The following is a 13663-nucleotide window of genomic DNA, read 5'->3' on the forward strand; positions in this document are numbered from 1 at the left end:
ATCAAAAAAAATCTTTTACAACCTGAAATGCCAACCTATCAAAATTTGACATAGACTGAATTCTCAGATCATTAAGGATAGCTCAGTGAAGCAACACAATACATCCTCCACAAAATTCAGATTTAGAATCTTCGTACAATAATTTGCTTGAAATTCTCAAAAACGTGTCAGAAGAAAGAATAATTTCATCGGACGAAGAAGTAAGGAAACTTTTGAGTAGTTGTCGTCGCACATACACGTCAGAATAATTTTTATAATATAAAAATGAAAAGAATTTCCATTATAAAGAGTATCCTAAAATTAACACAAGATTTGGATTTGCCATCATTTGTACAGAAAATTATTGTAAATCCTATTTCTTCCTTAAAATCAATAAAAAAAAATTTATTACCCCTAAAAAATCCATTTGACAGCTGACAGTTTAGGGTTAGTAAAAATGGAGCGTTACACAATAAAACAAGGTATCAACACAATATTTGAATTAAATAAAATACTTTTTTTGTCTTTATATTGTTATATTTTTATTGAATCGTAAATTACACAAGACAGGGTTATGTATGGAAAAACACATAGGGCAAACGGCTTTGCTAGAGCACGCTTTTGGCGAAATTTCCCATGACTATTGTGTATATATGTGGCTGAATTTCGTATATGCAGCATTAAATTTCCTCCTTCAATGCACGTGTGCTTGTGGGATTGTTGGCATAGACATTTGACTTCAAATAACCTCATGAAAAGAAAACCCAGTGGTGTTAAATCACAAGATATAGATGGCCATTTCTCAAATTTTCGAACTATTGTCACCAGACTCATTATTTTTGAAAAATTGTTCAACAATGAAAACACGTTTCTCTACCGTGTAACGTTCCATTTTTATTTGCCCTAAGCTATCAGCTGTCAAATGGGTCTTTTAATAGGTTGCCGACACTTTACTGCACAAACAGTGATAAATTCAAATTTGCGTTAATGTTTGTGGAAGGAAGATGTATAGTTGAATAAAGTAGCCAAGATTTCTGAAATTATTCTTAAAGAATGTTTCATCAGAATGCATATCAGACAAAATAAACAATCGCATTTGATGCATTCTTAGGCTGCGGTGACCTGGAGCTAAGGTCTCGGCTTGTGAGCCGAAGGGTTTCAGGTTCAAGACCCGATTCCACCGAAGAACCGTCGTGTAAGGGGGTCTGTTGCACGTTAAATCCGTCATGCCAAACGTCCTCCCGCTGGTGTGGTGTGGCGAGGAGAGGGAGGTGCCAGCTCAGGCGTCGTCCTCGTCATCTGGCCGCGGTTCAAAATTACGAGGTCCGTCCCAAAATAGCCCTAGTGTTGCTTTACAACGGCACATTAATATAACTAAACTAAACTTGAGGCCTTCTTATAAACCTATCAAATTTAATTAACATTTTTTGATTTCTATATATTAAATGAACTATAATTTTAGAAATTTCCTCAGAAATTCCCACAAGTCTAGTCTTTTATATTAATATTCCGATTTGAGATAGGGACTATTTTGCGATGGACCGCGCAATTTTGAACTGTAATTAGATAAGAGCAGTAACTGAGTTGACGTCCTCTTTCCAAACTTCCTCAACCCAAAAAAAAGGTGCCCCAAGATATCGGTATTTTGGGGCTCGATATTAGCATATACATTAAATCTTTTAGTGGAGTCGGGTCTCTAAACTGAAACCCACAGGCTTCGAAGACAACTTTTGAGCTCTTATGCAAGTTTGAACAAATTGAAAAAGCGTAATGCATTATTCATTTTCATAAAAGAATAAGATATCAGAGAAATGTTATATAATTTTGCATAATGGCGTATCCTTGTTTGGTAATTCAAACATATTAATTCCTTATTCACCTAATAATTAGTATTATAATCTAAGGAACAACAGGAACGTGAGCTCATTGATGGGAGAAGAATAGTCCTGCATTAACGTTACTTACTGAATGTCAATTTAACAAATTTCTATCAAGACTTATAATATTTATAATTTAATGTAAAACACAATCGAAGATTTCAGAAAAGTTGTTAAAATAAAATTTCCTCACGTTCAAATCAGTTCATTTAGGGACGTTTACGATTTCGTTTTATAAAGTAGAAGTAGTGTGACACATTAATATAACAACTCTACACTTATTCTAAATCATTTCTCATAATTTTTTTTTTGATATATGCAATGAATACAATTGAATTTTTCAACCATTCTATCTATTATCAATACTTAAGTTGTTGATTTTAAAATATTTTTGCGACATACAATTTTTAAATCAAGTGGGAAAATGCCTTTAAACTCATATATTGTTTTAGTAAGTTATGATGAAACTACAGCTTGTTGCTAACCAACAGAATTGACTTTAATTTGAGTAATAAAAATCTAAAACTGCAATATATAATCTTAAATACATTATTATTCATGTATCAACTTTTAATTCAACTATGTAGAATAAAATATGACATTTTATATCATATAAAATATCAAAAAGCATTGTCATTCAAGTGTCCATGTTGCAAAATGATTTAATAATAATTTCAGTGTGTCCTTGGTAGCTATATTCCTTGTATGGCTTCAAATTTATTTTCATAATACTTTAGAGGACGAATTGAAATATTTCACCCGACATATAAGAGTTAAATATTGTCCACGAAGGAAAGGATTTCACAATTGCTATTACAATTTATAGAGAACAAAAAGTGTGTAGTAAAATCATGAATAATTTGTCCTAGCTTTTGGTCCAATTAAATATTTGACTCATTTTTAATAGATTCCTAAAATAAAGGTTAATGATAAAATTATCCAACTGAAATTAATTATCCTTTTTATCAATATTTCTGCAGTCTTAGGCGATTTCAAAAATAGCATTCTACAGAAGAAATAAATAGTTTTTAGCAGAAATAAAACTATTAAAACATTTATATGATAGAAATTCATTAGAAGATGCGAAATAGCGTATATTTTTCGCATCTCTTTTGTAAAATTAAATCAAATGGTGAAATATAGTTTCTTTATAGTGTAACCGAAATAGCATCTGAGAACCCATATAAATAAACAATTTCAACAAAAGTATTCTATCAAATGAGTGAAAACCCATAATAATAACTGTCATAATAAATAATATACGCATTATTTGAATTACAACAATATAATTTTTAAAGGAAATTTTATTACAAGATATAGTAGCATTGTCAAGCCAAAAGCACAAACCTGAAAAGCACTCTCCCCTATCTGGATTTATATATTGATCTCCGGAATGACAAATCCCTCGATCGTCAAGACGGAATGGGTAGTGAAATTTGTCAGACTTCCACAGCATCCACTTTGTTTCGCAATGGAACACACGGGAGTGGTAGAGGGGTGTTCGAAGCTAAAAAACAGGGAAAGTTCATGACACAGAAAGCTCATAAATTGAAGACGAAAACAGATTTTGACATAAAAAGCTCTATGTGAGCTTTTTTTTTTTCCTGTCGTGTTTTCGACGGGAGGGAATAAACCTACTTGGAAAGAAATGTTCTTACATTTTATACCAATGTAATATATTTTCGGTAAAAAAAAATATGGGTCACGATAAAAATAAGCTTTAGAAGGAAAAAAAAAAAAATGCGTCGATTTTAAAAGCGAAACTGATAAAAATAAGTATACTAAGCTGAATGGGAGTGTTGGGATTGCCTAGATTTTTTTTTAAAGTATGTTTTGGAACATTTCGTAGAAAGTTTTATGTGTGTATGTTTGGTTTAAGAACATATCTTTATTGATGGTTGTCTCCGTCCATGTTTAAGAATTATTTCTATCATTAAGATGCAGATCTTCATATTCATAAGCCTCCTTTATAAGCATTATTCTTGAAAGTTTGAGTCTCTTCCTCAGATTTATTTAGTACACAAAAAGAGGATTTAGTTTCACCTTATTTGTTTTCAGTGTAATCAGTTTTCAAATATTCATATTAAAATAAGTTAATGTAATTCTTTTAAAATTATAGCATTTATTGTATGGATGCTATTTATATATTGACTGTTATATAGAGACAATATATGATATATTTATATTCTTTACTATATTATGATTACTATGTTCGTATATTTGCACTGATTAAATATACAAATATAGTATTACGCTGAGTAATTATACAAATATAGAATGTTATGATTACTATATTTGTAATATTTATTATTTTATTTATTATATATTTATACGATATATTGTATTATTGTAATGAGATATTTGTATCATATATATACAATACATGGAACAAATGATTGAACCTAGGACAGAGAGCCGGTAAGAGTTGAAAATTTGGAAAAAATTACTTTTTGAATTGAATATGCTCATAAAGAAACGATTTTCTGAAATTTTAATGAGATTTTTAACTAAAAATTATTTCTAATATTAAATTTTTCTTATAATAACAGAGCCTATTATTGCAACCATTATTATATTCATTAAAATCACATTATTACACCCGTTTGAAATACAAGAAAAAATATTTTCTGTGATACCAATTTTCTTCGAACAATTCGTGATGTAACTCTAATTATATTTCAGATATATTTGAAGTTTAATGAATATATTTAAATCTTAGCCCATAAAGTATATATTTTTCAGTGCTGTATACAAATAGGTATGTTCTTAGCATCTGCATTTTTGATTAGTGAAATTTCGTATTACCAGTTTAATATTATTCCCAAAAAAACATATTTATGGTTCCATACTTTGATTTTTTTTTATTTCGGTTCATTGCATAAATATCAAGGAAACATTATATCTACCCGTTTTCCTACTTTCTAGCACGGGCCGCGGTGGCCTGGTGGTAAGGTCTCGTCTTCGGAACCGGAGGGTTTCAGGTTCGTGACCCGATTCCACCGAAGAACCGTCGTGTAAGGGGGTCTGTTGCACGTTAAATCCGTCTTGACCAAACGTCCTCCCGCTGGTGTGGTGTGGAGAGGGGGGTGCCAACTCAGGTGTCGTCCTCGTCATCTGGCCGTGGTTCAAAATGACGAGGTACGTCGAAAAATAGCCCTAGTGTTGCTTCAAACGGGACGTTAATATAACCAAACCAAACCTACTTTCTACCACATGGCTTGACAGATGTATTCAGATTTACTTTTACATGCGTGTAACGCAAAACCGCAACAATATAGATAGTTGAAATTCAGCATAAAATTTTTGTTACCTAAAGTATAATCCTTATCAAATTTTGAACCGAATATGTCAAACAGTTGACCGCTCATCGGCCTAGAATTTCGAATATATGTATACGTAATAATTCAAAAAAAAATTTATGACATATTTTGAAATAAATTTCAATGTCAAATTTTGGTCTCAATACATCGAACGAAAGTAATCCAACATACAAACTCTATTGTCTTCACTCTACTATGACTACATTTTCAGGATTTAAAATAAAGTCGAGAACACGTGAAGTTGATGCCCTTTTCCCAAGTCCATAATTCGATACGAAATGTTGGAAAATTCCATCTCCGTTATAGAATATGCAAAGAAGTTTTAAGAAGTTTCCACTCTGGTATCTTTATTTCATGTTAATTCTCATCAATTTATTTATTTTATCTTCTTTTCTGATTCGCTATCCCATTTTCTAGCTTGGTAAATATGTCTTCCAATAACATGCCAAACACTTCAGGTTCACCTCAATATCTAAAAGCTACCGACAATTCTCTCTAAAACGCATTAAACCTTCCACCTACTCCATATAGGGCTCTTTTTTGTGCCCTTTCTTCAATATCTAATGTAAACAAAGGCGAGAGTGAATTTCAAGACAATTTCATAAAAAGGGGAGCTTCGGAAAAGACAACATTTACATAATGCAAGTGACAAAGGCAGCACACGCTTTTTGCAGATGTTTTTCGATTGCCGAGAGGTATTCTGGCGCATTTTTTGGCGACTCTTCAAATTGACTTTTAGGGGGTATGAAAGGCAAACACAATTTAGGAATGCTACCTGAATTCAGCTAATAAGTAGTGTGGGAAGAGCAAATGACTGAGATACGCCTGTGGCTAAATTTATTAAATTTTTTGCAATCCGAAGTACGAATAGGATCAACATTTGGAGGCGATCTTTGTTTTTAGATTTCCAGCTAATTTAAAAGCAATATAGCAAATTGGTATCTTGAATCAAAATACTGTTAATTTTAAAAGTTACTTTATTCTGTTTAAATTATGTTTACAATCGGCTTTTTTTTCAAGTTATTTGAAGGTAGGTTGATTTAGGTTTTACTGAATATCTTTTCTTATTGAACAAAATCAACCGTAGTTTTTTTTCATCCACAAATGCTTTAGGCTTAGTCTTAAACTGCATTAGTCTTGGAGCTTAAACTGAGGTTGTAATTTTTTTTTATTTGTTTTTTTTTTTCAGGTGGTTTATAATCTTGAGGAATTTCTACTGTTGAAAATATGAAATGTCTATTAATTAGTACCAAAAATAAAAATGATTAGTCTTTGAAAAATTTGATTTTTGCGGCATTTTTTTTGACAAGTTTTCGTCTATTTTACCAAGTGGTAAAGATTTTCCTTGCTCATGTAAATAACTATAAAGACAGTAAGAAATGAGACATTCTATGAAATGTTTCAGCTTACAAAGTGAAAAGAATTTAATCTCTTAAAAACTATAGTAATTTAAAAAATTTACCGCAAAAAAAGAGATGCCTTCTAATTTTATATCATTTCTACAAACTTCAGTTTCCTTTAATAATAATAAGGGTTTTTTCTAATTAAAGTATACATGAGTTCTTAAGAATGTTAGAGAAAGTCGCTAATGAACTTATTTCTTTCACAATAGTAGTTTGAGGGACGTGGAATGATGATATGATCCTTATTTAATGCTTAGATAAGCATTTCTGTTGGCAAAGGATTAAAGTAATCATTCGTATCAAATGAAATAAGATATACTGGAAACTTCTTATTAACATTTTCTGCCTTTAAATGCGCATTGCATGTATGTGGAAAATAATTCGTCTAATAACGTTTCCTCTTCGCCTAGTTGTTCACAATATTCTAGTAATAAAATATCTGTTTCGAGGTCGAAGGGCTCAATTTGATTTAGATTAACACTAAAAATTTGTTGTTTATGGGCATGAATATTTGATATTTTGGGTCAAATATCCCTTATGATTTTATACTTCTGTAGATTGGAGAGGGGTTGCCGGCTGAAATATCGTTCTCGTCATCTGAACAGGAGATTAAAATTTCGAGGTCTGCACCAAAATAGCCTAAGTGTTGCTTTCCAATGAGACTTTAGTTTCACCAATCTCTTCAGAATACTTCAACCCCTATGATGGGTTGCACCCCTTAGGCAGGAAGCAAATATGCGAATGCTGATGGATCTAAAATTTTCTGGTAACTTCCATTGTAACTGTTGTGTTAAAGATTTTGATAAATAACACTGATTTTGATATCAAAAATACCAATTAAATTGCAGCATCCAGTTTTTATTTGCGATTCTGATCTATCAAATTAACACATGCATGAAAATTGGACCAGCAGATAGTTAACAATTTAACAACATGGATATAGTATATGGTAAATTGCAGATTCAAAACAATTTATTGATCATTAGCTTCTCTTTTAAGTAAAATTTCCAGCATTGTCTTATTCTTGATATTAGTTATATTCATTGTTAATTATAACAAAGCATGTGATCTGTAACAGCAAGGGTTGATATAACATCAATTATGGTGTCTATATCAATATCGCCAATGTCTTTTCTAGTATTCTTATATTTCATATGTAATTAATAGCCTAGTATGACATTATTCTTAGTAATCTATAATCATCTTTAGTTATTCGCCGAAGATTGTAATAGAATATAAATACAATATTCAAGATATATCGGACGTATTTTTAGAAAGAATATCCAACATCTTAACTAAACATAGTAAATTAAATCTGTTAGATATTATCTATAAATTCACAATTTGGCGAAGATCGGTAGGTAAATAAAATCATGTCCCAAATTTGTAAAGGTGGTGTGCATCTTTGATATTACAATGATTATTGTGCCTTATTTTTCTTTTTAACATAAATATTAAATAAGAATGTGTTTGAGCGTAAATAAGCATGTTGTACTGTAACGTATAAGCATGTTTGTTGTACTGTAACGTATAAACATGTTTGTTGTACTGTAACGTATAAACATGTTTGTTGTACTGTAACGTATAAACATGTTTGTTGTACTGTAACGTATAAACATGTTTGTTGTACTGTAACGTATAAAAATGTTGTACTGTAACGTATAAGCATGTTGTACTGCAATATATCGTTTGTTTAGACCTCATTCTGCACTTTTTTTCCCTTATTAGTTGAAAAACCAGCAAGGATAGTTTTCATGAAACTTTCTCTCAGGAAGGAAGGAAGGAAGATATTTTCCCTTTCTCCCCTTCCCGTTGATTTAAAATTGTGGCTTTTGGGCAAGGCCGTGAGCGTAACAAGCTCTCAGAACTTAATTTTCAGTATTCTGTACATGCGTCATTTATGCTACGTAAAATAGTGAAAAATACTAAATATGCACTTTATACACATTAATATACAACCAACTGAAACTAAAATTTGAAACAAAACTATAATTTTAAATACACGATCATATACCAAATTTCCTTTATCCCAGTTATTTTTTTAAATAATATCATCTACATAAATGTGAGCGTACAGGCCAACAAAAGAACAAGTTGTTTAGTCATTTGATATAAAATTTGACACAAATTTGATTTGAATATTAAAATCAAATGACAAATTTTGTGTGTATAATTCTATGCTTTATAGTTATAGTATTTATTTGTATAGGTGCAGCCATATTTCCTGTAAACGGGTTTAGTTCAACATTTGATAAAAACCTCAAATTTAAGGTAAAAACTAAATATCAAATTTCTTTCGTCTGTGAATACGATAGTTCAAAGTGTGTGAGTTATCATATTGATAAACTAAGCGATTATAGACACACACAATTCCCAAACCTGTTTTTTTTTCTGGGGAGGGGACTGAGGAGATCTGAAATATGGAGATTCTTCAAAAATCAAGGTTGATATTTTTTCTAAGGATCTTAATATTATCTCTTTGAATATCTCGTTTACGAGATGGTGAAAAGGGATATTGAGAACTTTTATAGAATATTGCACCAAAAATATATTTTCTATTACTAATATATCAAATGATATAAAAACCGATATGATAGCCATTTTGGTTAACCTTGCAATGCTTGGAAAATAAAGGAGCCTCAGACATCGCGCAATTATATTATTTATATTATATATATAATATATATATTCCTATCCTACATAAAAAATTTCGAAACATAAAGACAAAGCATTTTGATAGCAAAAAAAAAAGTCTGGGTATTGAATATTAATAGTAATTTTTTTGTACATTTCATGAAAACAAATGTCTGCGTTGGAAAGTGGGAAAGATATATAGCTGTTATTTTGCTTTTGTTGAATAGAACGCATCTATATACACAAAAATACCGCCATAGGCTGAAATATAATATCTGATATATCACATAAAAGCAGTCTATAGAATCAAATAGACAGACATATGGAATAGATATAAAATGGCCGGGCGAAATGTGATGTTTGGGAACGGATGGGAGAGAAATTCACTAGATATATTCTTTTTCTCAAGAAATTCGAAAGAGAAAATCCGATAAAAATATTCTTCTAAGAATTTACATTAACTTGCTTTCGTGCTAAAATATTTTGCAATAAAGATTCCTTACAATGCAAAATCTGAGAACAGGCTGATGAAATTTTAAAGAATTCAGAATTTAGAAATATACTGATTCAAATGTTATGTTTTCTGAGAATTCAGTTGAATTCTGCTATTTGAATTTAAATCCTAATTGAATCAAAACTTACAAGAATATTTTTCGAAGCTATATTTAGCATTTTCTGGAATTTGTTGTTGTTCGAAAATGAAGTTATGAACTAATTTTGAATTAATTTGTGTTGCAATAAAGCTTTCTATTTACATTTTATTATTATTAGCCAACCAGAATTAAATTTCCATATTTCTGCAAAGAAAAAAGAAAGGAATGCACTTTATATTAATACTGTAAAGAATATGTAATATTGTTTTCACGAGGAGTTATTTTCGTGTTCAAGATTTTTTTCTAACCACGTAATTTAAAACATTATAGCACTATTAAGTATATAGTAAATATTACAGAATTATCCAAATTGTATCATTTTCCGAATTCAAATAAAAGCCCTAAATATATAAAAATTAAAGTATTCCTTATTCAGAATTCAAAAAAGTTGCCAAACTTTACTTCTAACTTTCTAACGACCATCTTTCTACGATTTCAAATTCATTGAAAAATGTGCGATATGTGTTTATCTAATATTGTTCATCTATTGGACTTCATTTAAAAGATAATCAAGGTTAGAATTAAAATATTTCAATAAATTTAAGTAATAAATGCCATGATTAAAATAAAAATATCTGGATTTTTCACCCGATTAGAATTATTTTCAGGAATGTACTACGTCACTAATCACTTTATTTTAAATGCATGCTTTAACTTCCAGCGAAAGAAACTCTTTTGCGGATACGAAATAATCTTTTGTTAACTCCCTTGGGAAAAGAACTATTCCTAGATTATTTTTTTTTAGTTTTAATTCCGAAAATGAAATCAGTGAATCCAATTGAACTCATAACATAAACAAAGCATAGTTAGGCTTGATTCGCATGACTAGTGAGTCATTGACATTGCTGCAATTCATTTCACTGCCAAAAATAATAATGATATGATCGATCTGTAGTTGGCGACATCAATTTACGACCATCTCCGACCATTGGTCAAGGCCACAAATCAACTAAATACGTGATGTGGAACGCAGTTCGTTGCTTCACAAAGATATCTAAAAGATGTCATAATTCTTTCAATTCTCTAGTAATGAACAAAATTACTGTTAGCAATAAATGATAAGGTTTTCGATTATTAGCAGGCCGTAAAAAGTCTATTTGAGTTGTGATAAAGGTTTGGGAAACTTCTAACCATTCTCATACACAGTGCTACAATGACTGGAAGAAGTATGAAAAATCCAAAAATATTTGTGCTTAAATATATAAATTTGCTTGAATAAAAAATATTGAAACATTACGTCAATTATAAAAATAGAAAAAATGAAAAGTAAACTTGATTTTCTTTCTTAATGAAATATATAATTTCACAACAGCTTTAGATGTCTTAAGTAGAACTAAGTAATCCATTTGTCATTTGCTTCTTAATTTTTTAGAATTTGAAATTTTGTTAATATAGTTATTTTCAATATCATACATTATTTGATTTTCGAAATCTAATTTTCAGTTAATCGACTGATTTAATCTAATTTTGATTCTTGACAAATGGCTCCACATCGTAGCCAATCTGAGAAAAATTTATTTCAGCAGTTCGTATTATTTATAACAATGAATCATAAATTGATAAACAAAAAGAAGCTTAAAAATTAAATGAATCTCCAGTTTACTTCACTGATAAAATTGTGCTTATTTTTTTATTAGATTATTTATTAAAAAAATAAATTATTAAGGTTACGTTTGATAAAATATTGGATGCAATTATGAATATATTAGATGGAATATATGCTTTTTTTTGCTTTTTAAATAATTTTAATTTCTCATTAATTAATTAGTTCTTGAAATTGTTATCCATGGCTTAGATTCGCTATTAAGCATGGAAGCTAATTTATAAATTAATTCATGATTTATTTTATGAATATTTTATCACTTAATTAACACGATTATATCTTTAAATTGCATCAAGAAATCATTATATCATGAAATAATTTTGAATAACCTCTATACTGTTATTAGCGATAATTAATGAGGAAGACATGATATCAATTACTATCACGCCAGGCGTTAAGATTTCCTGTACTCTATAGCCAGTGAAGTATACGATCTTGATGTAAAATGTCCCATTTCTGTTACTTGCTAATCATGCCTCACTTAATTTCTCACATGTTGAATTGGAAATAACCCAGTGAACATTATAAAATTTCATAGAACTATTCCTGCGAGTCAAATATGAATTTTTGAATATGATATAATATTTTATTAATTAGGTTAGACTAAAAATTGCTAAAATTACAGCTGTATCAAATTACAACTGAGCTAGTAAAACTCATTCGAAGTTTCATACCATCATTTACAAAGATATTTCTTAACTCCATCGCTAAAAGTGAAATTTGCTTTCTGACTGTAGATATACATATAGAAAATATTTTTAAAAATGTGTACCAAGAGTGGGTTAATAAGCAGAAGTAAGTCACTTGTAAAAAAGAAACTTATGGGTACTAATTTGAAAGAGGACTATTACAGAGGGCGTTTGGATGATTTGTAAAGTAAGTGAAAGAAAAACATTTGTTACATAAATATGATTAATCAGTTTTGATTTATAAATAACTGCCTTTGGCGACCAGCTTGTTCGAACGTTCGCTCGCTAAAAGTTGCAGTTAAATATTTAATGAAACTTAGGCTTAATGATATCTTCAGAAAAATATTTTTTTAAATTTCAGTTTTTGGTAGTCATATAACAAACTATTTAAAAAAAACTTCTCATAGCTCTGTTCATTTAATATTTTCGAAATTTTCAATCATCTGTCCTAAAGTCTGAACTTTAAATTGAAAGGGGACTGATTGAACTTCAATTAATCCAAAAATAATTTTGCTGAAGCATAAATTGTTTAAATAAATAAGAGACAGAAAATAGAATCATTCAGAATTTCATGTGCACTACACAGTATTTATATATTATTTCAAAACATTATTCAACAAAAATTTATCTGGTTCATTATTTAATTCAATTTTCTGTTTTAATTTCAAAATAATTCAAATGACTCAAACAACAATATTTTATTTTTCCCCAGTCAACAAATATACTTCCGAAAAAAATATAAAGACATAATTTATATAATTTATGTCTTGTCACTCTAAATTTTAAATGAAAATTGGCTTCATTCTTCTGTGACCAGATTAATTGGGTTTCAATCTTCTGCGAAAATGGGTTTCAAACTTCTGCGAAAATGGGTTTCAATCCGACCGATAGGTGAAGTTTTGAATATCATTATTTTAAGACAATCAAAAGTTTCTTTATTTCTTTGGGGGAATTTGGGGCGTTGATTATCATATTTTTTTTTTCAGACGGTCAGTAAAATTATTTAAAATCACGCATTTTTCTAAAATAATTTTAATTAAATAACACTTACAGAACCAATGGTAAATTTAAAAATTTTAAACTTTGTAATTCATCAAAACGTTTATCAGAAACATCAAACATAATTCTCTAATTCATTTAGACAATTTTTTATTATGTTTGTATACCTATAACTTTTTAAACATTATATATTGGACCACGATGAAAGTGGGTATCCTATATTATATACATACTAAACCATGTTTGCCGTAAACTTTGAATTATAGAATTAATTATTGACACTTCTCTTGCACTTATTTTTCTAGAAAATATAATGCTTAATATGTATTTTATTTCATACTGAACTTTTCTGTGTTTAGTTAACGGCAAAATTTAATGTTTGGATTTGGGTTTTTTTTTTCATCTGTGATACCAACATGTCGATAAAATTTAATATTTTTTCATGGAGGTAATAATTTGCACAGGCAGATTAATAATTTTGCGCTAAATAACTGGTTAGAAAATAT

The 13663-nt window shown here is 29.5% G+C and overlaps 1 long non-coding RNA gene across 1 annotated transcript in view; it reads right to left on the bottom strand.

The window, feature by feature from the left end:
- LOC129984668 (uncharacterized) overlaps positions 1 to 13663 on the bottom strand; it is a 67761-nt gene that overhangs the window by 28123 nt on the left and 25975 nt on the right. Inside the window, exon 2 of the long non-coding RNA XR_008785516.1 lies at positions 3204 to 3363. This is a non-coding gene — a long non-coding RNA (uncharacterized LOC129984668). The remainder of the gene's footprint in view (positions 1 to 3203; positions 3364 to 13663) is intronic.

The sequence above is a fragment of the Argiope bruennichi genome, chromosome 9 (genome assembly GCF_947563725.1).
Source record: "Argiope bruennichi chromosome 9, qqArgBrue1.1, whole genome shotgun sequence".
Taxonomy (NCBI): domain Eukaryota; kingdom Metazoa; phylum Arthropoda; class Arachnida; order Araneae; family Araneidae; genus Argiope; species Argiope bruennichi.